A 26,249-nucleotide genomic window follows, 5' to 3' on the forward strand; every position below is an offset into this window, starting at 1 on the left:
AGTGTGCGACGTAGGTCCCTATGTATCCAGGTATTCTTTGAGATACAGGTTCCCCTTATGTATGCCTGAAAGGCCGCCCAAAGCGTGGCTGCAGTTTTCACTGTGTTTGAGTTAATTTCAAAATAATCTATGATAGCCGAGCGTAGTTCAAATTTGAACATTGCATCCCGCATAGCCATTTCTGGTAATCTCCATTGTCTTTCCACCTCTCCTGCCAGTGGAATCAGCAGCTGCAACAGGACCGGGGCATGATCGGATATTGTATGTGGTAGATGCTTTATTGAATGAAGCCATGGACTTGTATTAGGAGAGAGGAGCAAGGAGCCTAGTTGAGGCCATTTATTGTTTGGGGCAGAGTAATGGGTGTATGCTGCTTGTGCGGGGTAGCGATGTCGCCAAGCATCGGTCAGCCTGTACGCTTTCCTAAGATCTGCCAGTGTACGCCTGGCCCTTGTTTTGTATCAGGGTGGTGGCTGTGCTGTCCAGTAGGGGGTCTAGTAGGATATTAAGGTCAACCCCCCTTGTATATCTGGTCTTCCTCCATTTAGTCTTTTTGTGTCAGGAGGTCACAGAAAAAATCCGGATAGTCAACGTTCGTAGCATAAACATTTACCAGGAGTACATTGTATCCCAAAAGCATCCCTTAACCAAAAAAACTCTCTTGTCTGGGTCCACATACACCGCAACTGACCTGAACAGGACCCACTGTGGACTAGTATTGAGACTCCCCTAGCATATGTAATGTGGATAGCGAATTATCTATGAGGGCCCCAGCCTGTGGCTAAACTGGAAGGGACACTGGGGGGGTAAGTGTGTTTCTTGGAGAAAAGTGATATTAACCTGGTGGTGCTGCATATCATGGACTACTTGTTTACATTTACGCGTGTTATTCAGCCCCAAATTACCTAGGACATCAATGTGATGTTTGAAAAGGGGTAAACCCTATCCTCCGTAGTCTCTGCTGCTTGTGGATATGTATGATGGACCTGCATAGGGCCTCTGGTACGGTTTGAACGTTGATCGTTGAAACGTGGCTCGTAAAATCATCCCAATAAACCAATTATCGCCACACCCCCACCTATCCCCTGTTCCGCTAGAAAGGGGAAATACCCAAATCCCAGAGTAAATACTCAACATTTAGAAAGCGTAAGTCTAAAGTATGCAACTTTACAAGAACTAATGAGCAAGCGCACTTAGGAAGTGGCGACAGCACTCCAAGTCCCGGAGTCTATAGTTAGTAATAAACAATGGTGTTGGCAAAAGCCATGCCTAGGGCGGCTATATGCGTGCAACAGGACAATGTAGTGTAAGGAAGTGGCAAATCATTACAACACTGTGCATACCACATGGTAGGACCGTGGGGAACAACGCACCTTTTACAAAGCACTACCATTACAACGCAACTTTTACAACACAAGTGCTTTTACAACGCATGACTTTACAACGCATGCCATTACAACGTAGATGTCATTACAATGCAAGTCTTTACAACGTAAGTAGTATGTATTTTTTTATATTTGTTTCTTTTTTTAAACATTTATATTATTAAGGAATATTTAATTTTTTTTAATTTACATTATTAAATGATTTATTTCCCATTAATACTCAAGTAACAAATAAAAAATGTATTTAATATTTCTAAAATGTATCAATTACATTTTTATTACAATTAATACTCAAGTATTTTTAAAATCTGTTTCAATAATAATGGAAAATTAATACTTAAGTATAAATTAATAACTGAAGGTATATATATATATATATTAAATAATTTGTGTAATTAAAAATTCATAATAAAATTACTAATCAAGTAACATTTTCTGTAAATGAAATTTGTGTAAATTTAATTGATTTGTTTTATTGTAATCATGTATTTAAAAAATAATACTCAAGTATTAAAAACTAACTGAAGGTATATATCAACTTAAGGTATATATTAATTAATTTGATTACATTTAAATATTATGAATTGAATTAATACTCAAGTAACTTTTTTAATAAATGAAATATGAGTACAATTATTTTATTATTTTAAATATATTTATATACCTAAAATATATCAAAAACAGTATTGAAGTATAATATCAATTTAAATATAAATTTAAATAATACTGTAGTAATAACATAATATTTTTTTTAATGTTTTGGATTATTAATTTAAATGAAGAAAATAATTATTAATGTTTTAGAATTAATCACTAAGTTATAGAATATATAGAAAAAAAATAGAAAACAATGTACAAAATATTATATCCATTTAAAAAAAAATTAATAACATTATAATATAATTTAACATTTGATTAATACTGAAGTATAATTTTTTAAGTAATGGAATGTCTGTAAAAATTCTAATTTTAAATGAATTATTTCATTTTTTATATTAATATTCAAATAACATGTATAGTATTAATAGATTATTGATTAATTAATAGTTAATTGAAAATAATATTTATTATTTTGAATAATACATTTTTGTTAAAAAACAAACATTTCTAGAACATGAACAAATAAATTAAAAAATATCTATATTGTTAAGAAATTTTAAAAGTTTTAAAAAGTTTGTTTAAAAATTAGAAAATTACATTTTCCTACGCTTTTGTATTGAATCACTCGGAACTACTTTGCAAGCTGCTAAAAAGGTAGAATAGAGAAGTTTGGGATGGAAATGGAATAAGCATAGAGGTAACTACTATTTATCATTATTAACTATGATATAAAATCTATAAATATTTGTCATTTAATAAAAATACATTATAAAAAACAAAGAGACAATAGTTTTACTTTTACATTTTTTATTAAAAAAATAATATAGAATATAAATAATTTTACTCCATTTTTGTACAATTTTTGAAATTTTTTAAATGTAATGTAACATTATTAAATAAATGTTTTAATACGTTTATTATAAAAAAAAGAAATAGTCCTTTTTTCATCTTTGCAGCTTCTGATGAGGTCGACGCGTAAACGTCCATGCAAGCGACCATTTTGAACAGCGTCGATGGGAGAAGCAGCAGGAAGCTGATCTGCGTTCAGGTAGGAAACTTTTGAAACTTTATTTATAAACATTAGAATATTAATTAGTATATATATATTGTAAAGAAAGGATAAGGAGAGGTTGCATAAGATAAATGTAATTTTTACGTTTTAATTTCAGTATGTCGCCGATCATGTTAGTAGAGTATGCCTTTGTCGGGTCGCTATAAATAATAAGTTAATGTTATTTATGGATGTATTAGTTAAAGTAAGCTGAATGGTATTGTTATTTTTCGATGTCTAACTATTTATTGCTTTAAGGAAAGTTATAATTTTAAATGCATTTATAAAAAAATATCTAAAAGTACTTCGAATACATGTATTTTGAAATAATTTGGAGCTCGAGATTGATAGACAGCTGGTTTTGTGGTTTTTGCATTATTTGGGTGATCTAGTTGGAATCAACTTTGTTTTCTGGAATTGTGGTTTTTATGGCGTTTTTAAATGTTGAAAATATGGGCTTTCGGGAACTTTTGAAACCTTGCAAGATGGACATAGTAAGAACATGGATTTCTAGGACATGCAGCCTGATTCATCATACTCCCGTTTTGCGAGGCCCTAATAGCGATTCATAGCGAATCGCTATTAAGGACTGGCAAAACGGGATTCATGTAGAAATTGCATGAAGAAATGCGATTCCTACATATTCCTTATTTGCGATTAGCAAATTGCTAATCGCCAAAAGGCCCATAGGAATGAATGGGGAGTATTCCTTATTTGCGATTAGCAATTTGCTAATCGCAAATAAGATAGCGATTTGAAGGTTGCCAGGGGTGTCCAAAGGACACCCTGTAGCACCCCTCAAATGAAACTTCACACAGGTGTTGCACACACGCAACTCAGAAAAATGCATTTAAATGCATTTTTCTGAGTTTTCGCAATTTACCACGAGGTCTGACCTCGCGGTAAATTGCGGCAAGAAATTGCGAATTCGCAAAATGAAATTGGATGTTGAATTGCATTTAAGGAATCTCAAATAGAGATTCCTTAAATGTAATTCCTCGCAAAATTGTGAGATCGCAATTAGCGATTTTTACATTTGGGATGCTGAATCCCAAATGCAAAAATCGCTCTCGCAAAGGGCCAGATTCTCAGAATCTGGCCCTTTGCGAGCGCTATTTTCTTTGATGAATCGGGCGGTTAGTATTATTATTAGGATGGAGTTAGGAAGTTTTTGGATTTCGTGCACATTGTTTTACTTTCAGGATGCACATGGAATTTGGAAACCTTTCAAGAATGATTTTTTAAGAATAAGGATTTTGTGGACTTTGGATTACTATCAGGATGCACATGGACTTTGAAAACTTTTCAAGCTGGATTTGGAAAAAACATGGATTTTGTGGAGTTTGGATTACTTTCAGGATGCATATGGACTTTGGAAACCTTGCAAAATGGTCTTGGAAAGAACATGGATTTTGTTGTCTTTTACTTTTTTTCAGGTTGGAGTTGGAAAGATTTTGGATTTAGTGGATTTTGGATTACTATAAGGATGCACATGGACTTTGGAAGCTTTTCCAGATGGACTTGGAAAAAACATGGATTTTGTAGAATTTCGATTACTTTCAGGATGCATATGAACCTTTGAAACCTTACCAAATGAAGAACATGGATTTTGTGGACTTTGAATTATTTTCAGAATGGATTTTGTAAGATCTTGGATTTTGTGGACTTTGGATTACTTTTAGGATGCACTTTGAGAGTAAAAGGATTTCCTGCACATTGGATTAAAGAATACAAATTTCGAAAAAAGGAAGATGGATTTCCTTGAAAAACTATTTTTTTTTTATTTTTTTTTGGGAAAACCTTTATTTACAAATCAAAGTACACGGCTATTCAGCCTTACAACCCGGAGGCTAGGCAGCATTATAAAAAGAGGATGATCAGTGCACACAGAGCATATTATAAAATCGTAAAAGGTTTAGTTTTATGTTATAAGTAATGAAAACATAAATTGAAATACCATAAAAGAGCACCAGAAACAGTGCGAAAAAGGCAAGGCAAAAAGTACCTAAGTGCGACAGTACCCAGCGCAGGAGAAGGCTGGGCCTTGAGCCCAAGAAGTACACGTATGAACAGTGCAAAATGGACGATATCGGGAGGGGAAGAATGCAGGATGTGCAATGTAATGGCATTTGGGTTGGAATTAAAGGCTAAGGGGAAAGTCGTACCTCTAATGGGGCAGTGTCGGGAGGGAGACAGATATCACCCCTGTATTCGTTCCAGGCCCCCCAGATCCTAAGCCACTTCTTGGGTTTGCCCCGGGCCACGTACACTGTTTTCCCACGAATCATGCACCAATCCATATTGGTCTTCCAAAATTCCACCGAAGGAGGCGACGTGGCGCCCCATTTCTGAGCGATGTCACGCTTTGCCACCATGTTCCCCAAAGTGACCCATTGGGTTTGCGCATTATTGTAGTCCGTGGGGCCCCACAAATTCAATAAGCAGCGCCGGGCCTCAGCCGGCAAGTCAACACCAGTCACCTCACACATCACCGCGTGGACACGCCTCCAGTAGGAAGCGACCGCGTGACACTCCCAAATAATGTGCATGAAGGTGGCCAGTTCACCACATCCACGCTTACAAAGACCGTCCACCGAATGGCCCATATGGATCAACCGGGGGCCGGTCACATACACTCTATGCAAAATTTTCAGTTGGACCAAGCGCAGTCTGGCTGGGATTACCACTTCCTTGGGGATGACACCGCACACTGCCAATCCTCATCATCCAGTTCAACGCCATCACGCACCCATTGGTCTCTCACACTCAGAAGGAGGTCCATTCGGACATTAATCAGTTTTTTATAAACCAGCGAGATGGCACTGTCCGGCATATGACCATCCAGCACTCTATCTTCCAGCGGGGACGACTCAGGGACCTTCTCACCCACCGGCAGCACTGCCAGAAGGGCATGCCGCAATTGGGCGTACCTAAAAAATTCCGTCGCTCCCAGTTGAAACTCTGTTTGTAGAGCGGCGAAAGATTTTATCCCACCCTTGGCCATCATGTCGTCGACCTTGGATGAGGTCAATGAGGTCCTATCGGTCGAACCCCTTAGTATGCCACAATTTACCCAGTAGGTCTGAGTCGTAAAGTGGGGTGGCCAACGTGAGCCTCCCCTTCCATCCCTGTGCCTTCGTGACAGCCCTCCATATGTGCACCGCTGTCCTGGTAGGGCCCGTAATTTTTCCATCCAGAGATCTCGAGTACAACGCCCTGTAGTATTTCCCACCATCAAGGAGCCACCGGTCCATGGCGTACCCCGGACTATCGGCCGGACCGTAGAATCCATGGTTGAGGGCGGCCAGTTGGGAGGCCCAATAGTACCTCCGGATATCAGGTAAAGCGATACCTCCGTCATACCACGGGAGCGTGAGTTTGGTTATAGCAATACGCGGTCTGCCATCCCAGAGAAGGGCCCGCTGCAAGCCCGCGACCCCGGAGGGGACTGGGTCCTGGGTATTCTGGAGTGCATACAAAAATCTGGGCAGGGACATCATTTTGAACAACGCCGCACGTCCAAGCAGGGAAAGCGGTAGCTTCCGCCACCCCTCTACGTCACGCCGAAGGCGTGCAAGAGGGGGAAGCAAGTTGTTCGCATACCGTGTCTGGGCATCGGTTGAAATATAGATGCCCAGGTATTTAAACCCCTGCCTCGCGATCTGTATGGTACAACCCCTGGCGAGCCGCGGAGTATCAACACTCAAAACGTATAAGTGTGACTTTGACCAGTTGATGACCAGGCCCGAATACCTACCAAAGGTATGCAGCACGTCGCATACCACGATAAGGGACCTACAGGGAGAGGTGAGGTAGAGCAAGATGTCATCCGTGTATAAAGACACGCGGTCCTCAAAGCCAGAAGACCACCGTATCCCGTTAATATCCGGGTGAACCCGCAACCAGGCAGCCAGAGGTTCTAGCGCCAACGCAAACAACAAAGGCGACAAGGGGCAACCCTGCCTGGTGCCCCTGCGGAGAGCAAAGGATGCAGACACTCGGCCATTGACCGTTACATTGGCAAGTGGACTAGCATACAGAAGTTTGACCCATCCGATAAATTCAGGGCCAAACCCGAACTTCGTCAACACCGCCCACAGGTAGTTCCACTCAAAGGAGTCAAAGGCCATCGTGGCATCCAAAACGGCCGGCTCCCGGAGCGTACGGATCCTCGCCATAACCGCGTGGAGTCTCCTAAGGTTAAGGGCGGTGTTGCGGTGAGGAATAAAGCCCGACTGATCCGGGTGAACCAATTCGCTAATCGCGCCCACCAGTCGGTTGGCCAATAATTTAGCCAGGATCTTAGGCTCAGCATTCAACAAAAAAGTAGGGCAATACGATCGGCACAGGTCTCTGGGCTTCCCTTCCTTATGTATGACCACAATGGTGGCCAACCTCTGGTCCGGGGGGAGCAGGCCCATCTCTCGCGCCTCCAGGGTCATGTCCCATAGGGGCGGGGCGATGGTGTCAGCCTTTATTTTATAAAGCTCCACCGGGAGGCCGTTAGGGCCGGGTGCCTTGCCGGACCTCAGAGAGCGTATCGCTAGTGCGACCTCGTCTACAGTTATACCTCTATCCATGTCGTCGCGTTCAGTGTCCGACAGACACGGAAGGTCCACCTCTCTCAAAAGGGCGTCAGAATCCGCCTCAGACATCTCAGAAACCGAGGTGTAAACGGACTCAAAGTAATCGGCGAAAACCGTGACTAAAGCGCTGGGATCGGTAACAGCCAAGCCGTCCTCCCCCAGCACCTCGGGGACCACCCTGGAGGCCATCTCCTTATTGTCAAGCCACGCAATAAGCTTGCCTGCCTTGTCCTCAACATCGTAGATTCTCCCTTGCTGTTCTCTGCCCATAGCCTTGGCAGCGTCAGTAACAGTGGCCCGGTTCTCAGACTGCTTAAGTGAGAGAGCGTGGAGCAGGGCAGGCGTCGGGGCAGTCTCCAATTGGGAGTCAAGTTCCTCGATCTCTGATTCCAGCCGCACCACATCCCCGTCTCTACGTCTGCGCGCCTCGGCTATTAAGGAGAAGGCTTCGCCTCTCAAAACAGTCTTGAAGGCCTCCCATAGGGATACCGCTGACGTAACCGAGCCCGCATTTTCAGAAAAGTAGAGCTCAATGGCTTTAGCCAGGAGTCCACGGGTCTTAGGGCTACGGAAGTACCACGGGTTAACCGGCGCCACCCTCTTAGCCACCACGATGTCAAAGTCAAAAGACACCCAGACCGGAGAATGGTCCGAGATACCCCTGGCCATCAGACGGGCCTCAGAGACAGCCGACGCATGGGCCGCCAATGCCAGAACGTAATCAATCCTGGAGAGGCTACCATGTGCTCCGGAGTGAAAGGAGTACTGACGCTGGGTGGGATGAAGAAGCCTCCAGCAGTCAATAAGCCCCATAGTATCCAAGAAGTCGGGAAGCCAGGACTGCGCACTCCGAAGATCCCTAGATGGATGTCTATCTAAGGTCCCAGAGCCAACCGCGTTGAAGTCACCACCAACTATAAGCAAACCTTCGGGCAGACCCAAAATGGCGCCCCCAAGATCCTGAAACATAGTCGTTTGCAAACCAGGGGGGACGTAAACAGAAACCAAGACTAGGGTACGCCCCTCCCACCTACCCGTGACGGCGACGTAGCGTCCCCTCTCATCAATCACGCTGGATTCTATCTCAAACGGGAGTGACATGCGCACCATAATCCCCGCCCCACGGGACCCCGAAGAGAACCCCGAATGTGCCACCATTTTGAAACCTTTTCTATTAAGCGCGTGGCACGTATTCCCTATCAAATTAGTTTCTTGCAGCAAAATGACATCAGGCATGCATCTCTTAAACATTTGTAGCACCACACCTCTCTTAATACGATCCCCCAGCCCGTTAACATTCCAACTCAGAACACTTAACTTCCTACCCCCCATCGTCAATGTAGAGGCCCATACCAGCCCTGCAGGGTGGCGTCGCTACATCACAATTAGCAGCATAACAGTTACCTTGCCATGAAGTAGAAAGAGGAAAATAGGAAACACATGAAAAACAAACGGCCCATCCACCCCCCACCCTGCACCCCTGCATTAGACTAAAGAGCCCCCCAACTAGCAGTGTGCCTGTCGCCCCTGAAAACTACTCTACGAAAAGCCCCTAGAGGAGAAAGGAGTCTATCCTATCTCCCCCGTTACCCCCGTTCATAAGCGAGGATAGTAAAAAGAAATACAGTACTGTGTAAACAACTGCCTGGGCAGTCCCATTGTCCGAACAAAGTCCAAAGGATCGTTCTATTCCTGAGGATCAGGGCCACCAGCCGCTCCCTCCGACTGTTCCTCGGGTTCCTCCCGGCGCTGAGGCAAAGTGTCCAGCCAGTCCCCGACGACTTCAGGCATGTCGAAGAACAATGCACGGCCATCATGTTCGATACGTAGTTTCGCGGGGAACAGCATGGAGTACTTCATCCCCAGCTCGCGTATTCTACGTTTCACGCCCGTGAAACTTTGCCTCCGCTTCTGCACCGCTTGGGTGAAGTCTGGGAAAAAGTTAATATCAGCATTTTGAAATTTCAGCGGTCCACCTCTCCTCGATGCCTGCAGGATAGCGTCCCGATCCCTAAAGTTGAACACGCGGGCGATGATAGGACGCGGAAGGGCCCCCAGCTTCGGACGGCCTCCGGGCAGTCTATAAGCTCGCTCAACCGACAAAAACTTGCTGAGGCCCCCTGGGGCCAGGTGGTTCTGGACCAAGTTCTCGACAAAGAGGTCGGTGGCATCCTCCTCGGCCCCCTCCGGAACACCTACAATTCGAACGTTCTGGCGCCTGGCACGTCCTTCAAAGTCATCAAGCCTACGGGCAAACTGCGAGTTAGCAGCTTTCAGGTCACCGACCTCTGATTGCAGATCCAATACATCCGAGGTCAGGCTCGATGTTTTTATATTAAGTGACTTGACCCGATTATTGGTCTTGCCCAGATCGGCCCTGATCAAGTTGACCTCAATGGCCAGCGTGTCGACCTTATGCGTCAATACCTCATGTTGCTTGCGCATCTCAGCTTTTATGCCCGCAATGGCACCCATGACGTCCCGGAGGGTTGGGGCCGAGTCATCCGGCGGCACATCTCGATGCATGTCCTTAGGCCTCGCAGCGGCACCGGGTGAGCCCTTTGGGTGGGCATAACGTTCTATGTTGGTGTATTGAGAGAAAGTTGACTTTCTACTGGACCGGGGCTTCCCTCTGTCGGGTTCACCTCTGCCAGCCATGATAGGCGAGAGGCCACCACGATCGGGAAATCCCTCAGGCCCTCGCCGGATCACCAACACGACGAGCAGTAGCAGCCGTATGCACCGTTTGTTCAGCACCAACAAACTTCGAAACTCCGCGAGCTTCACTTCGAGGCAGGACAGTCACTCTCTTTCCACAACACCACCGTACGGCTGTGTCGCAATCGCCGATTCAGGCACGGGCGCTGATGACGTTGTCGTCCCCAAACTTTCGGTGTAACTCCACTTAGGGACCTCGGATCTTCAATCGGACAACGAGTCCCGTGTCAGCAGCAGTTCACCGACAGTTTCCCACTTCCGTGGGGCAGGATAGACGACAGGATTAATTCGGAGGATGGGAGGGTCTTCGGCGCTCCGAGCTCACGCGGCCATCTTGGTTGCCCGCGAAGCTCCTCCCCGAAAAACTAATAGTTTTGAAGATATTGAGTAATATATGGGTTTCGTTTTTGACTTTGAAACAAGAAGAAAAATAAGAGGACTCAAAAAGAAGCATTTTCTGGTGTTTTTAATAAGAAAATAAATGCATTTTTTTAAAACAAATTTAACATCCTTGGATTGCTTGGGTTATTGGATTTTGCAAAAAATTGATTTATTTTGGGGAAACAAGATGAAGAAAAAGAAAGAAGACAACTAAAGGTAAGCTGACCCGACGTTAATTTATTAAAAATAATTTAGAAAAATGTGAAGGCCAATTGAATTGAAACGTTTATATTCTTTAGGTAAAAGCTGGAAAGTAAGGTTTAAATATATTTAGAAATGTAGAATGTTAGCAACATTATCAAGGTAGTCTAAAGCCACACACAAGGAAAACTGTTGTAGAATAGCCAATAGTCCCTCAGACATTTCCTTTGATTTTTTGGAAATACCTGAGTTTAGGCTACCAGTTAATGTTTGAGAGATTCTCATTTCTTGAGAACTTTGCTCCTTCTTCAAAGTTTCCAAAAATGAATAGAAGTTAGGGTGTGGTTTGCCAATTGTATGGTTGAAGGAGTTATGCCATCCCTCTATGGCATTGTTTGTTTTGCCTTCTCCTTCTAAACAGCTCGTGTAGCAGTTCCACCACTCCACATGGAAACGTGGCTTCCTCCTGCGACCGGATCTGCTTAGATTCAAGTGTCCTCAAAATAATTTAGTAAGGGTGCCAATTTATCTTCATTTTCGTAAAAAAAATCGGATTCTGTAATTGCAGTGTAGTACTCGTCTACACTTTCAGGAGGGACAAAGCAAAGAGCTGTAAGTTTTTTTAATTCGAACTGTAGTTTGCTATCAGTTGAGTAATCTGCAACCAGGGATGTTTTTTGAAGTTTACGCCAGAATGCCTGGGAAAAATGAAAAAAACATCCCTGAATTTGGGTATCCGTGTACGTTTTAGTGATCACATTGATCATAGCCAATTCAAAATCAACAATTATCTTCCTAGGACTTTTATTGGATGTTTTGCTTTTAATCACAAATAAAAGCTCAGTGTAGGTTGCAGATTGCTTATCAGGTAGCAAACTATAAACTAAGGGAATTACATTGTGGTTAATCTTTGCGTGAATAGTGTAAATTTGGGTGAAAGGATGGGGTGTACTTTTAAACGTCCCATCAATCATTCAAATTTTACTGTTCTCTAACTTAACAAGGTTGCGGGGTGTACTAAAGATAAGAATACGTTTATGAGGGTTTTGGTTGTCATGCAGGAGGAAAGGTTCATTAGAAAAAGAAATAGTGAGTTCAATAGGAATTTGAATGTCAGAAAATGTATGAGGAGTTATAGTATGTGTATTACTTGCCTGCTTTTGTCTTTCAATAATTCTTCGCAAATTGGGAATAATAGGCATACTACTAGCAACATGACTGGGGACATGCTGTGCAACCTCTCTTAAAATAGATCCAGTAGTGTCATTGGAGGTGCATGCAATTTCTTTCATTTCATTTATTGTTTCCCTTACTTCAATCTCCATTGCAGAGGCAGAGTGGTTATGAACTGTGGTTTTAATAATAGTTTCACCAATAGTAACCGCTCTGCCACTGCAATGGGATGAGTAATATTGCACACACCTCCAATGTCTATGTGGTTCACTTATCCTTTCTTTACAATATATATATCCAGCATGTTTTAACAAGCGGTTTCCCTTTTTCGATTTTATGTAGGATGCAGTTTCGTGAGTTGACTTTATCTGGTAAAAAAAATAGAAAAAAATGTATTATGTGATTTTTTACATGTTAATCTTAAACTACACTATCACACACTTTCCCTACTGTTGAACCTTTCTGGAGTTAGAATAGTAAATTACAAAACACTACACTATCACTCACTTTCCCTACTGCTGCATTTTCCTGACGTTAGTTTGGTATTTAACACCCCTACACTATCCCTCACTTTCCCTGCTGCTGCACCTTCTTGGAGTTAGAATACTAAATTATACCCCTACACTATCCCTCATTTTCCCTACTGCTTCACTTTTCTGGAGTTAGAATAGTAAATTACACCCCTCACTTTCTTTCACTTTTCCTACTGCTACATCTTCCTGGAGTTAGAATAGTAAATTACACTTCTACATTATCCCTCACTTACCCTACTGCTGTACCTTCCTGGATTTAGAATAGTAAATGGTACCCCTAATAGTAAATGGTACCACCTTCATGGAGTTAGAATAGTAAATGGTAACCCTACACTATCCCTCACTTACCCTACTGCTGCACCTTCCTTGAGTTGGAATAATAAATGGTACCCCTACACTATTCCACACTAACCCTACTGCTGCACCTTACTGGAGTTTGAATAGTAAATGGTACCCCTACAGTATCCCTCACTTACTCTACTGCAGCACTTTCCTGGAGTTAGAATAGTAAATGGTACCCCTACACTATCCCACACTTTCCCTACTGTTGCACCTTGTTGGAGTTAGAATACTAAATTACACCCCTTCAGTACCCCTCACTTTCCCTACTGCTACACATTCCTGGAGTTAGAATAGGAAATTACACCCCTTCACTATCCCTCACTTTCCCTACTGCTGCACCCTCCTGGAATTACAATAGTAAATTACACCCCTACGCTATCCGTCACTTTTCCTAGTGCTACACCTTGTTGGAGTTAGAATAGAAAATTACACCCGTACACTATCCCACATTTTCTATACTGCTAGACTTTGTTGTAATTAGAATAGAAAATTACAGCCCTACACTATCCCACACTTTTCCTACTGCTACACCTTCCTGGAGTTAGAATAGTAAATTACACCCCTACAGAATCCCTCACTTTCCCTACTGCTCCACCTTCCTGGAGTTACAATACTAAAATATTGCTCTATGTTTACTTCCATATTATTGCATTTTTATCTGTTTTACCTTTTTAGTTGGGGGTATTGCCTTTTTCTGGAAACTGTTTTCGTTCTATTGGCTTTGCTTTGGTTTTCTTTGGAAGGTAGTTGTGAATCTGTAAAGATTGAAAAGAAAGAATATGATATACAATGTTTTTATTCTTTAAAAATGTTTACACGACTGTATTCCTCAGCACTATCTATCCCTTTCATTACAGATTCAACTCACAGGACTTAGAATAGTATATTACACTCCTACACTATCCCTCACTTTCCCTTCTGCTGCACCTTCCTGGAGTTAGAATAGTAAATTACACCCCTACACTATTCCTCACTTACCCTAATGCTGCACCTTCATGGAGTTAGAATAGTAAATGGTACCCCTACACTATTCCACACTTACCCTACTGCTGCACCTTCCTGGAGATAGAATAGTAAATGGTACCTCTACACTATTCCACACTTTCCCTACTGCTGCGCCTTCCTGCAGTTAGAATAGTAAATTACACCCCTACACTATCCCACACTTTCCCTACTACTACACCTTCCTGGAGTTAGAATAGTAAATTATACCCGTACAGTATCATTCACTTTCCCTACTGCTACACTTTCCTGGAGTTAGAATAGGAAATTACACCCCTTCACTATCCCTCTCTTTCCCTACTGCTGCATCTTCTTGGAGTTACAATACTAAAATATTGCTCTATGTTTAGTTTCAAATTGTTGCATTTTGATCTGTTTTACCTTTTTAGTTGGGGGTATTGGCTTTTTCTGGAAACTGTTTTCGTTCTATTGGCTTTGCTTTGGTTTTCTTTGGAAGGTAGTTGTGAATCTGTAAAGATTGAAAAGAAAGAATATGTTATAGATTGTTTTTATTCTTTAAAAATGTTTACATGACTGTATTCCTCTGCACTATCTATCCCTTTCATTAGGGATTCAACTCACAGGACTTAGAATAGTATATTACACCCCTACACTATCCTTCACTTTCCCTACTGCTGCACCTTCCTGGAGTTAGAATAGTAAATTACACCCCTACACTATCCATCACTTTCCCTACTGCAGCACCTTCCTGGAGTTAGAATACTAAATGGTACCCCTACACTATCCCACACTTTCCCTACTGCAACACCTTGTTGGAGTTAGAATAGTAAACTACTGCTACACCTTACTGGAGTTAGAATAGTAAATTACACCCCTGCAGTATCCTTCACTTTACCTACTGCTACATCTTCCTGGAGTTAGAATAGGAAATTATACCCCTTCACTATCCCTCACTTTCCCTACTGCTGCACCTTCCTGGAGTTACAATACTAACATTTTGCTCTATGTTTAGTTTCATATTGTTGCATTTTGATCTGTTTTACCTTTTTAGTTTGGGGTATTGCCTTTTTCTAGAATCTGTTTTCTTTGTATTGGCTTTGCTTATCTTTTCTTTGGAAGGTAGTTGTGAATCTGTAAAGATTGAAAAGAAAGAATATGTTATAGAATGTTTTTATTCTTTAAATAAGTTTACATGACTGTATTTCTTTGCAGTATCTATCCCTTTCACTACAGATTAAACTAACAGGATTTAGAATAGTATATTACACTCCTACACTATCCCTCTCTTTCCCTACTGCTGCACCTTCCTGGAGTTAGAATAGTAAATCGTACCCCTACACTATTTCACACTTACACTACTGCTGCACCTTCCCGGAGTTTGAATAGTAAATGGTACCTCTACACTATCCCACAATTTCCCTACTGCTACACTTTCCCGGAGTCAGAATAATAAATTACACCCCTACACTATTCCACACTTTCCCTATCGCTACACCTTCCTGGAGTTAGAATAGTAAATTACACCCCAACACTATCCCTCACTTTCCCTACTGCTACACCTTCCTGGAGTTAGAATAGTAAATTACACTCCTACGCTATCCCTCACTTTCCCTACCGCTACACCTTCCTGGAGGTATAATTGCTAATTTAACCCCTAAAGTATCCCTCACTTTCCCTACTGCAGCACCTTCCTGGAGTTAGAATACTAAATGGTACCCCTACACTATCCCACACTTTCCCTACTGCTAAACCTTGTTGGAGTTAGAATAGTAACTTACACCCCTACACTATCCCACACTTTCCATACTGCTACACCTACGCCGACGACACCCAGATCATGGTGTCACTGGCTCACTCCTCTGTCCATACATCCGCCATTAGCTTTAGGTCATGCATGCAGCATGTGGCAGACTGGATGATCATCAATTCCCTGAAGCTAAATGGCGACAAGACAGAGGTCTTGGTCTTTGGGAGAAGCCAAGATGTTTGGTCGAGCGAGTGGTGGCCTTCGTCTCTTGGCACCTGCCCCACTCCCTCCCAATCAGCCAGAAATCTCGGCGTGGTTTTTGACACCTCACTGTCTATGACGCTCCAAGTAAATAGGACCGTGGCCACATGTTGGGGTGTCATCAGGATTCTAAATGTGATCCGTAACTACCTCTCTCTTCAGGCTCGGAAGAAGATTGCAGTCGCTCTTGTTGGCTCCAGGCTTGATTATTGCAACTCCCTTTATGTGGAGTCCAACAAGGGCCTTATCCATCGACTGCAAATCGTCCAGAATGCTGCAGCACGTTTTGTTCTGGCCCTTCCTTTGGCATCTTCAGCCACGACTGCCAGGAGAGATCTACATTGGCTCCCTGTTCAGCATAGAGTCTTTTTTAAGATTCTATGCCTTACTTACAGAGCTCTTGCGGCTGGCAAGGACGACGCACTTGGGTCCCTGCTTACCCGCTATATCCCAACCAGATCTCTTCGATCTGCTGGGTTATTTCAACTGGTAGTACCCCGCACAAGGCTAGCCAGATGGGGAGCGAGAGCTTTTTCTGTCGTCGCTCCTAAGCTCTGGAACTCTCTCCCAATTGAGGTTAAAACCCTACCCTCAATTGATTTGTTTACAAAGGCCCTCAAGACGTGGTGCTTTACCAAAGCCTACCAATAAGAGAATGCTGGTCTGATCTGCGAGCTGTACTATTTGAATTAGGCGCCTTGACGCCCATTGGGTAAAGTATGCGCATGATAAAACTCATTTCACACCTTCCTGGATTTAGAATAGTGAATTACACCCCTACAGTATCCCTCACTTTCTCTTCTGCTGCAATTTCCTGGAGTTAGAATAGTAAATTACACCCCTACAGTATCCCTCACTTTCCCTTTTGCTGGGCCTTCCTGGAATTAGAATAGTAAATGGTACCCCTACACTATTCCTCACTTACCCTAATGCTGCACCTTGCTGGAGTTAGAATAGTAAATGGTACTCCTATACTATTCCACACTTTCCTTACTGCTACACCTTCCCAGACTTAGAATAGTAAATGCTACCCCTACACTTTATTAGTAAATTTTACCTTTTTAAATATCGTCCTTGGTATTTTCGATTAAGCAAGTTTTCGTTCTTTTCTTTCGTTATTTATCTGTGTGAAAATGTTTATAATTTTCTTTGTATCAGAAAAGGTTTTTTACATTTTACAATTTAAAGTTTTAAAAGAAATATTTGAAAAGAAGTACCTTTTTGATATTGTTGATAGGCTTCTTTCTCAAATATAATTCTTTTGCTGTCGAAAAATTACATTTGACATTTGTTTATTTTTAAATATAAGTAAATCGATTATCTCTTATTCTTTTTTTTAAAAAGTCTATTTACATACATTTCTAATGCTGCAAAAAATGTCTAGCACTGTGTCCCTTGACTTTTAGCAATCTTTTTTTATCATTAATTTGAATTAATATGCATTGTGGCTTTTTAATTTTTTTTATGTTACCACATTTAAACAAATTGAGTTATGCTGCTATTTTACTTATTTGGCAAACTTATGATTAATATTTATAGGTACTTACATATCTGTCAAAATTCGCTTTATCTTGAAAAAATTGCTTTTTCAAATCAGCAAATTATGGTAAATCTGTAATTTAATTAATTATATAATTTAGTATTAATACTTAGTTTTTATGGATACATTCTTGTTATACTTTTATTTCTTTATAAACTTACTTGTATGTGTCAAAATATTTCTTTTTCAATGACTCCAGGTCGTCGCTGTATGAAAAGGTCAGAGGGTCAGTTTTTGGCATCTGCTCTCTCTGGTAGTTGATAATCAACTGTTTTCAAAATGTTCTCTTGCTCGTATTTATAGGTTTGTGTCAGTGTGTTCTTAATTTTTGAGAAAATATTCCTTTTAAAAAGCTTTAAAAATCGATTTAAATAGTGTTGTTTTAAGTTTCTAATTCCGTTTTGGCATCCATTTTGTTTTCAGTGTTTTGGTGTTACGTTCAAAAAAGAGTTGTAGGGCAAATGTTTTATCTGCACTACTTAAAATGGCTGGTATGTGTTTGGTATTTGGTTGTTATTTCGGATAGTTATATTTAATTCTCGTTCTTGTTTTAAAATTGTTATTTTTAAGTCGTGCTTATTTTGTGAAAAAAAATATATTTTAGAATATTCAAGTACTTTTTTAATACTTGAGTATTCATTTTAATACTAGAGTATTAATTTATTAAAAATGCTTTGCTTTTCGTTAAATTTACGTAGTTTATTACCACATTTTAATACACTTCCCCACCCAAAACCCCTATTTTTCCTGCATCCCGTGCCAGGTTTTATTTTACAAAACAAAAAAAAATCATTTTCGTTTATTTTAAGCGTTGTAAGGGTATGCGTAATATGTGTTTTCATTGTAATGCTAGTTTTCCATTACTTTTACTATTTCGCGTTGTAATAGTATGCGTTGTAACGTCATACATCCTAGGACCGTCTATGCTTAGCTGACCAAGAACAGTCAATAGTGTTGACAATAGCTATGTCTAGGGTGGCAGTATGTGTGCATTTGGACATTGTATTGTAATGTAGAGGCAAGTCATTACAACACTGCGCTAGCCCTATGGTGGGACCGCCTATACTTAGCTTGCCGAGAACAGTTCACCTCTGGCCCCAGAGTCCGAGACAGGATGGGGACCCGACCAGGAACAGCAAGGGTTGAGGCCCCCTTGATTTGGAGAGGAAGCAGCAGAATTCCTGGACTGATGTTGGTGACCGACCATCTATGTCCACTTCTAAATGGGCTGGATATAACATCCCATACTTCAGTCCCAATTTATGGAGGGTAACTTTGGCTCCCACATATTTCCGGCGGGAATCCTTTACCAAGGTGGTGAAGTCTGTTTAGAGCCAAATGGAGGAGCCCTGCTATTCCAATGGCCCTTTTTCCCAGGCCATCTGCAGCTATGTGTCCCTATCTTTGAAATTTAGAAGCCGGGCTATTATCGGCTGCTGGGGGCAGCCTGGGTTAGGACACGGCCGAAGTGTGCGATGTGCACTCTCAACCACAAAAGTAGAAGTGAAGGATTTGCAGCCGAATAAATTGATCAGGACTTTTCCAAAAGCCATCCAGGAGTGATCAGTTTGTTGACTCGGGAAGTTCTAGTATGCAAACAAACATTGGTACGTCTCCCCTTGGCCACCATGTCTTTGTTCTTAATGGCTATGGATTTTAGAAGTTTTTCCATGTGTTCCAGTCTCTTGGTGGTCTGATTGGAGACGTCTTCTAGATCCGATATCCTGCCCTCCGCTGTGTCCAGTCTGCCCTCCTGGCGATCCAATCTTGCCCCCATTGTGTCCAGGCGCTTGTCTAGCGCGTCAAAACGCGAGTCTAGCACTTCAAAACTATCCCTGAGTTCCATCATGAGGGTGTATGTTCCTTGTACAATAGGCCTGCGGGTGATGGGTATGTTACCGCCTTCTGCCATGCCCAGGCCCGAGACCTCAGCCCCTCGACCGGCTTTATTCAAAGGCAAATTTGTGCTGCTTTGTGACACCAGAGACCATGAGCATTCAAGAAGAAGAGATATCGAGCCCCTGCGCAGTGTGTCTTCAATTTACCTAGTGGGTATAGAAAGTCTTAGGCCTACATTGCCCAAAAGGTAAAGGGAGTGTGCCTGCTGGTGTTGCTTATTCTCGTGGTGGCCATAAGGCAATAAAGTATAAGACTGTCCCTCAGCGCTGCAAACATTGTCTGTAGTGTTAGAACTTGTGCGGTCGGGAAGCAGCTGATTTGGTTATCGGATGCACCCCCCTCCTCCATGGGGCAGTTCCACAGTGCTGTAAACGTTTTATGGAGTGCCTCTCCAGTACCGCCACGCAGCAAATGACTGAAGCTGAGAAAGTTGAGGTAGGCCGTAAGGCCGCACCATCTGCAGCCAGCCGCTGCCCGGTGTCTGGGTAGAACTTGTGCGGTGGTGGGATACGGCTGGTACCGTTATCGGATGCGTCTCCCCTCCAGGGGACAGGTATATCACCGTTTAGCCCCACTGCCTATGGTGTTGGGTGGGGGTCAAGAAGACACCATGGCCCGCACGCCCAACATTCTCTCATTTTTGCTGGTATTTGAAAGGGGGATGTCAGTGGGTGGACGACGTTGTCCATTTTGGTGGTGCTGTGCTGGAGCGATGGATATGAAGGAGGGGGAGAGTCAACCCACGCCAGCACGGACCAGCGGCTATCCCCCTGGCTCACCCATGCACCTTGTCACAACGGGGCCTCTTTGGGATTGCTGGCCGGCCTCACCTCGGGTTAACGCTGGGCTCAGTATGGCACTTTCCTTGCAATAATCATTTGCTTTAAAGCCTGAAGACCTTACAACTTGTCACATTTTAAATAAATAACATCAGATAGAGGATGAGCAGCAGGAGACACCCAATGCTGGTCCCAGGGCAACTGGCATGATGACATAGACCTAGGTGTAAGTGATGGGGAAAAATACGGCACACCTACCAAATCAGCCAGATTACGTCCTACACGTACCTGCGTGTTCAGTCCAAAAGCGATGTTCCTTTATTGATAGACTGCCTTTTGTTTGTTTTCCCATAAATCCAATCTCCTTATAACAAATTGAGGCTGGTTAAACCATGGAGCAGCTGAGTGACCTGACCTAAGCTTTATAAATAAAATAATTAATAAATAAGCACCCAGGCCACAACAGTTCTTTATTATAATTAGGGCTCCCGTTTTTATGGTATTTATTTCTTTAAAAGTTTCTGTTTGTATTTATGCATGTTTATATTTTGGCCGTTTTAGTGGTATTTATCCAAGATGATTTTGTGCTTTGAGAATAAATGGAGTCATAAACTGGTATATATATATCCACATTTATTTAACTGATAAGCATGCGTTCATACTTTGATGCCTGTAGCATTTTAGCAAATTAAGCAGCCAAATCTAGCAAAACCTGACACTCACAGACAAATATCAGCATTATACTACAAATATATGTTAACATATGCCTATATTTAGGGAACCCACAACCTGTGTTTTAAGTCCCGATTCTGTCTATCTGCTCAGCTTGTGTCTTGAAATACCCAAAAGACAGCATGGTGAGTCACTCTAAAGAAGCATAATTTTCAGTATTTTTCCACTTTTAAAAATAAATACAAACTGAAAACATTTTGCCTGTATTTATCTGTAAAAATGGAAAACTGGGAGCCTTAATTATAATTAATGCAGTCTTTGAATGTATTCTCCCGTTAAAGAGTCCTTCCAAGGCTCACCTTCCTGACACTCAAGAGTAATCATGTATGCAGTGAGTCACTGGAGTGTGCCTATCGTATACTAGTCCACAGTGATGCCTCAGTTCTAATAATATTATCCGGCTGTCCTAAAATAATTCTTATCTGTGCCATATATTTATAGCTTGCTGAGAAAGAGAATGTATTACCTTGCATTTCGGTAGTGCATGACTGCCTTTCACGACAGGCAGAACTTTTTAATGCCGATGCCATGACTAGCAGAATCTATCAAGTTAATATAAATCCTGGCATTGATTGATGTCAGATTCACACGTTGTGTCTCTAATGGAACATTAGGGACATCCCCTTGGGCACTCCTTTATCTCCTCCCTTGTAGTCAGAGGATTCCACACTTTTTGTATTTCATTATTTAGATATTTTATTAGGTATTTTCAATTTTTTTTTTCTATAGTATTGATTCCCTGATGAAGGGCGTTGTGATACCGCCCGAAATGCATTGGAATACAAAGGAATATTTGTCACTGATGTTGAAACAATGAGAATTTAATGAGTGAATGAATTCAAGATAAGAAATTGAAAATACCTAATAAAATATCTAAATAATGAAATACAAAAAGTGTGGAATCCTCTGACTACAAGGGAGGAGATAAAGGAGTGCCCAAGGGGATGTCCCTAATGTTCCATTAGAGACACAACGTGTGAATCTGTCAATCAGGCGCCCAGGGACGTTGGCCGCCACCCACGGAGCACCCAAAAAGAAACGAACTGTGTTAAACATAGGTTGTGCACTTACCCCACTGTATACATATTGATTGATGTCACTCAGTAATGTATTTTCGCTCATTCCTTTGGACCGAGTGCACTGTCACTTGTATTTAACCACATGGCTGCTGGGCGTTTTCCCCCCCCTGTGCTGGAAAATGCCATTTTAGTGGCACCATGACGAGCTCAGCTCGTCATCAGCACACGACACCCGTGGGTGATGACGAGCTGAGCTCGTCATCAGCATCGAAAGGGTTAACTGCTGTGGATATCTTTTGATTTATTTTAGATCCTTAAATCTGCAATTCGGTTTCTATGGGGCCCTTTGAGCGGACATTCGCACTACAGACCTGGGAAAATACTGTCCAGCATGTTGCTAGAAGAATTATCTTTTTGGCAGTGAGATTGTGAAAACTATATTCTCTTAAACGAGAAGATGGCGGTAATGTACCAATACATTGAGAGAGGAGTTGGCCTAACGGCTAGGGCGGTCAACCTCTAATATGGGGAACTGGGTTTTAGTCTCGGCAATGACATTTAACATCCTGTGATTCTGAGAAAATCACTTAGGGCCATATGTATCATACAAATTCGCATTCGCAAAGGCCAAAATTTGCAGAATTTCGGCCTTTGCAAATGCGAATTTGCTAAATGGGATGTATGATTGAAAATCCGGTGCAAAATAAGGAATCGCAAAATTTGCGATTCCTTATTTTGCAATTGCATTTAAGGAATCACAAATTTTGCGATTCCTTAAATGCAATGTATGAAGCTAAACAAAATTGCTAGTTGTCCCTAAGGAATCGCAAATTACCACCAACTTCAAGTTCGTGGTAATTCGCGAATTTCTTGAAAAATGCCAATTTTTCCATTTTTCTAAGTGCAATGTGACGCACATGAACCACATGAACCACATGGTCACTCACACTTATTTCAGGGGTGCAACAGGGTGTCCTTTGGACACCACTGCACCCTTGAAATTATTCTCAATTTGCGATTAGCAAATTGCGAATCGCAAATTGAGAATAAATTCCCGTTCCTTCCTATGGGCCAGGAGGCCCATAGAAATGAGTGGGAAACTATTCCTTAATTGTGAATTCGCAATTTGCGAATACGCAATTAAGGAATATCAAGAAATGGCAAAAAAAATTCGATTTTCTTGATACATACCAATTAGCGATTCTGAAATAGCGATTTCTTAAAAATAGCTATTACAAAATCGCTAATTGGTATCTTGATACATATGGCTCTTAATCTCCCCGTGCCTAACAAAAATGAACGTCTCTTAATGTAATGCAATTGGTGCTATGTAAAGCACTCGGATACCCGATTCGGGTCAAGTTCATGTTATATAAAACTCTGTTAAAAAAGAATTATACTAGGTGGAATGACACTGGGGCTTATACTGATGTAATGAACACAAACTTTGGAAAGTACACAGCTAGCAGAGGGCTTGGTCCAATGCAATAATGCACCAAGGCTGTCACTACATGCGGTGCAAAAAAGAATGCACTCACTCATGCAAATGTTTTGTTCTACCCCAAACCAATCATAAAGTTAGTAAGACAAATAAGGAAAATGCAGTGTAATACCGCTAAGAAATAGTTAACTAGAGTGAGTCCCTTCTTTGGCCCCAGGGATACTAGTGAGTGCGCTGCTCAAAAGGTAGCACTAGAGTGAGTCCCTGCTTAAGCCCCGGGTGTACTGGTGAGTGAGCGGCTCAAATGGGAGTGGTAGAGGTGGTTCCTGCTCCGGCTCGGGGGCGCTTTGAGTGCGCTTTGCGATCAGAGCATTTGGCTTCCCACAAAGCATGCATAGGTGCTTAATAGAAGTTCCACCAAAGTGGAAAAAAACTCTACGTGGGTCAAGGGATACTGATCAATCAATCAGGATTTATAAAAAATAGCTAATCACCCAAAAGGACATCCAGGTGCTGGCAGGTCCCCAAGGGTTATTCGAACATCCAGGTCTTGAGGGCCATTTGGAATTCCGGAAGTGAGGTGATGGTCCAGAGGTGCATGGGGAGGCTATTCCACTTCTTTGCTGCAATGTGGGAGAAGGAGCATCCTCCACTTCTGCTTCACTGGATGCTGGGAGTATGGGCAAGTGAAAGGAAGGCAGAGCATAGTCTTGTCGATGGTTGGTGGTACTAATAACACATCAGGAACAACGTAAAATGGTATGCTACAAACAATAGAAATGGAGTAAAAGTAAGCAGCAAGCAAACAAGCCAATGAAAAGCAAGGGCGTGAGGTAAGCCTCTTTTAAGATTTAGATTAAATACAATAGATTTCACAAGCACAGTACAAGTGTTGGGCAGGCGAAACTTGAAAACCGACTGTATACCACAAAGCAGGCCCACAGACAGCTAAAAACTGGTCTACACAGTGACCCTATCATGCCAGCTCATATGGCACTGCCTGATTGCTCTACAGGCCAGGACAACCATGTAGCAATTGTAGTGGAGTGTGATGTATGTTTGTAATACCTTTTGATTAGGGTTTAAGCCCTAACCCTGCATATTCATTTTTTCATGTATTATTTTAACCAAATGTAAGTTGATTGCTTTGGAAATTACTGTCACTCTGAGATTTAATGTCATAATTAGGCATGAAACAGCATGTCAGAAATCCATGAGACTGGGTTTATTGAGGCAGGAATCTGTTAATTTGTAGATTTATAATGGAACAGTCTGGATGAAACACAATTGGTAGAAAGGAAACAATCATGTTCAGAGAGTAAATGTCATCGCTAAGACCATGGGAAGTTGTTTATCTTGCTGTTTCCACCGTCTCCATGTTGGCAGCCTTTCAGTTCACATATAATATTGTTCACTGAGATATCAGTGTTTTTTCTGGTAGGTTGGAGGGTTTGGATCCTAGTGTTTGAACGATAAATGGAAATGTGGGCAGCTCAGTCCTTGGCCTGGGGTGGAACATGCTGCCCCACCCTTCCACACCTTAACAACCAATGATGCTAGCCAGCAGTGATAATGATGTGAGAGAAAATACTAGCCTCAACACAAAATCCCAGCCCAATAGTCTGGGCTTATGGTGGGAAATTAAGCCAGATCTCATATATTAATCTTACCCTGTGAGTGTCTGACCACTTTATGTTGCTCGACTATGCTAATTCTCCCTCCTATCTCCTCTTCATCTGAACTTTCTTCCCCTTTAATTTTCTCTTCCACCTCTGCTCTCCCCTTGCTTTCTTCTCCTCCTGTGAAATATTTGCACCTATACTGCACACTAAAGGGGGAACTGTGCACTAATGAAACACAAGTAGCTTCCCTCAACTCTCTTCAAAGCAATACCGATGCCCCATTGAACGTGGACATGTGCAGAGCCCAAATAATAAATGTCAATAGGTGGCAAAAAAAGTCACCCAGAATAAACTCACTCTGTTCACCACCAGAAAAGAGGACTATGTGCATGCGCACAACGCACTTAAATGTGCTGGTGATATAGTTCACGAGTGCCAAGGCTATTCAATGCAATGCATTGGTCGGCTCGAACTGTGGCAAGAGAAATAAAAAATAACGCTCATGGAAGAATTGTGGCCGCCATCGTAAGTGAGGATAAGGTTGCCCAAGTCTTAAACAGAAGAGTGTCATTAGATATCCGCCACTAAGAAGATTGAAGAGGGAGAGACACAGAGTTGGCAAGAGACACATGCATTAAAAAAATAGTTCCCCAAAGAACAAATAAAGAACCATAGTGTTACGAGACAGTACTTAGTACCTGCTCTGCAGAAGGAACAGAAGAGAAAAAGGAGGAACCAAGGGGCTGCACGGAGCACTAACAAGCACACATTTTTAAAAGGCACGGACATATACAATGAAAAGCAAAGACAAGTAATTGGTGCAGTTAAAACTCCACAAAGCATTTAACACAGGTCGCTAAGCGACAGTGCGAGCATTGTCTAGACTGGACCTAAAAACAGTTTAACATTAGGGCTTTACTCATATGTACAAACAGTGTTTGCCTGGCCCATTTACAATGTATTTAGAAGCTTTTCAAAACAAGAAAGGAAATTCAGAGATATTCACCTAATTCACAGCCAATCAGAGGCACAAATAGAGCGTAAGAGGAATAGAGATAATCGTGACAGATCTGTAAATGAAACAAAATAAATATACCATTGCAGCATGTCTATTTGAGGCACAGTGCAGTGCACACACAATTTGTGTCATCTCTGCTACTTTTCTTAGACTGTCAGACAGTCAAGCCTGCAAGATATTCCACAACAAAAGCAGTTGTACTGATCAACGCTGCTGTAACTAGGTGTGTACAGGTAAGTGGACTCCTGGGCACTCTCA

At 42.0% G+C, this 26,249-nt stretch overlaps 1 protein-coding gene across 1 annotated transcript in view; it reads right to left on the reverse strand.

Annotated features, from left to right (window-relative positions):
* Positions 1-26,249, reverse strand: part of TESMIN (testis expressed metallothionein like protein) — a 1,691,460-nt gene that overhangs the window by 1,450,908 nt on the left and 214,303 nt on the right. The gene's annotated exons all lie outside the window — the stretch shown is intronic.

The sequence above is a fragment of the Lissotriton vulgaris genome, chromosome 2_1 (genome assembly GCF_964263255.1).
Source record: "Lissotriton vulgaris chromosome 2_1, aLisVul1.2, whole genome shotgun sequence".
In the NCBI taxonomy this organism is placed as follows: Eukaryota; Metazoa; Chordata; class Amphibia; order Caudata; family Salamandridae; genus Lissotriton; species Lissotriton vulgaris.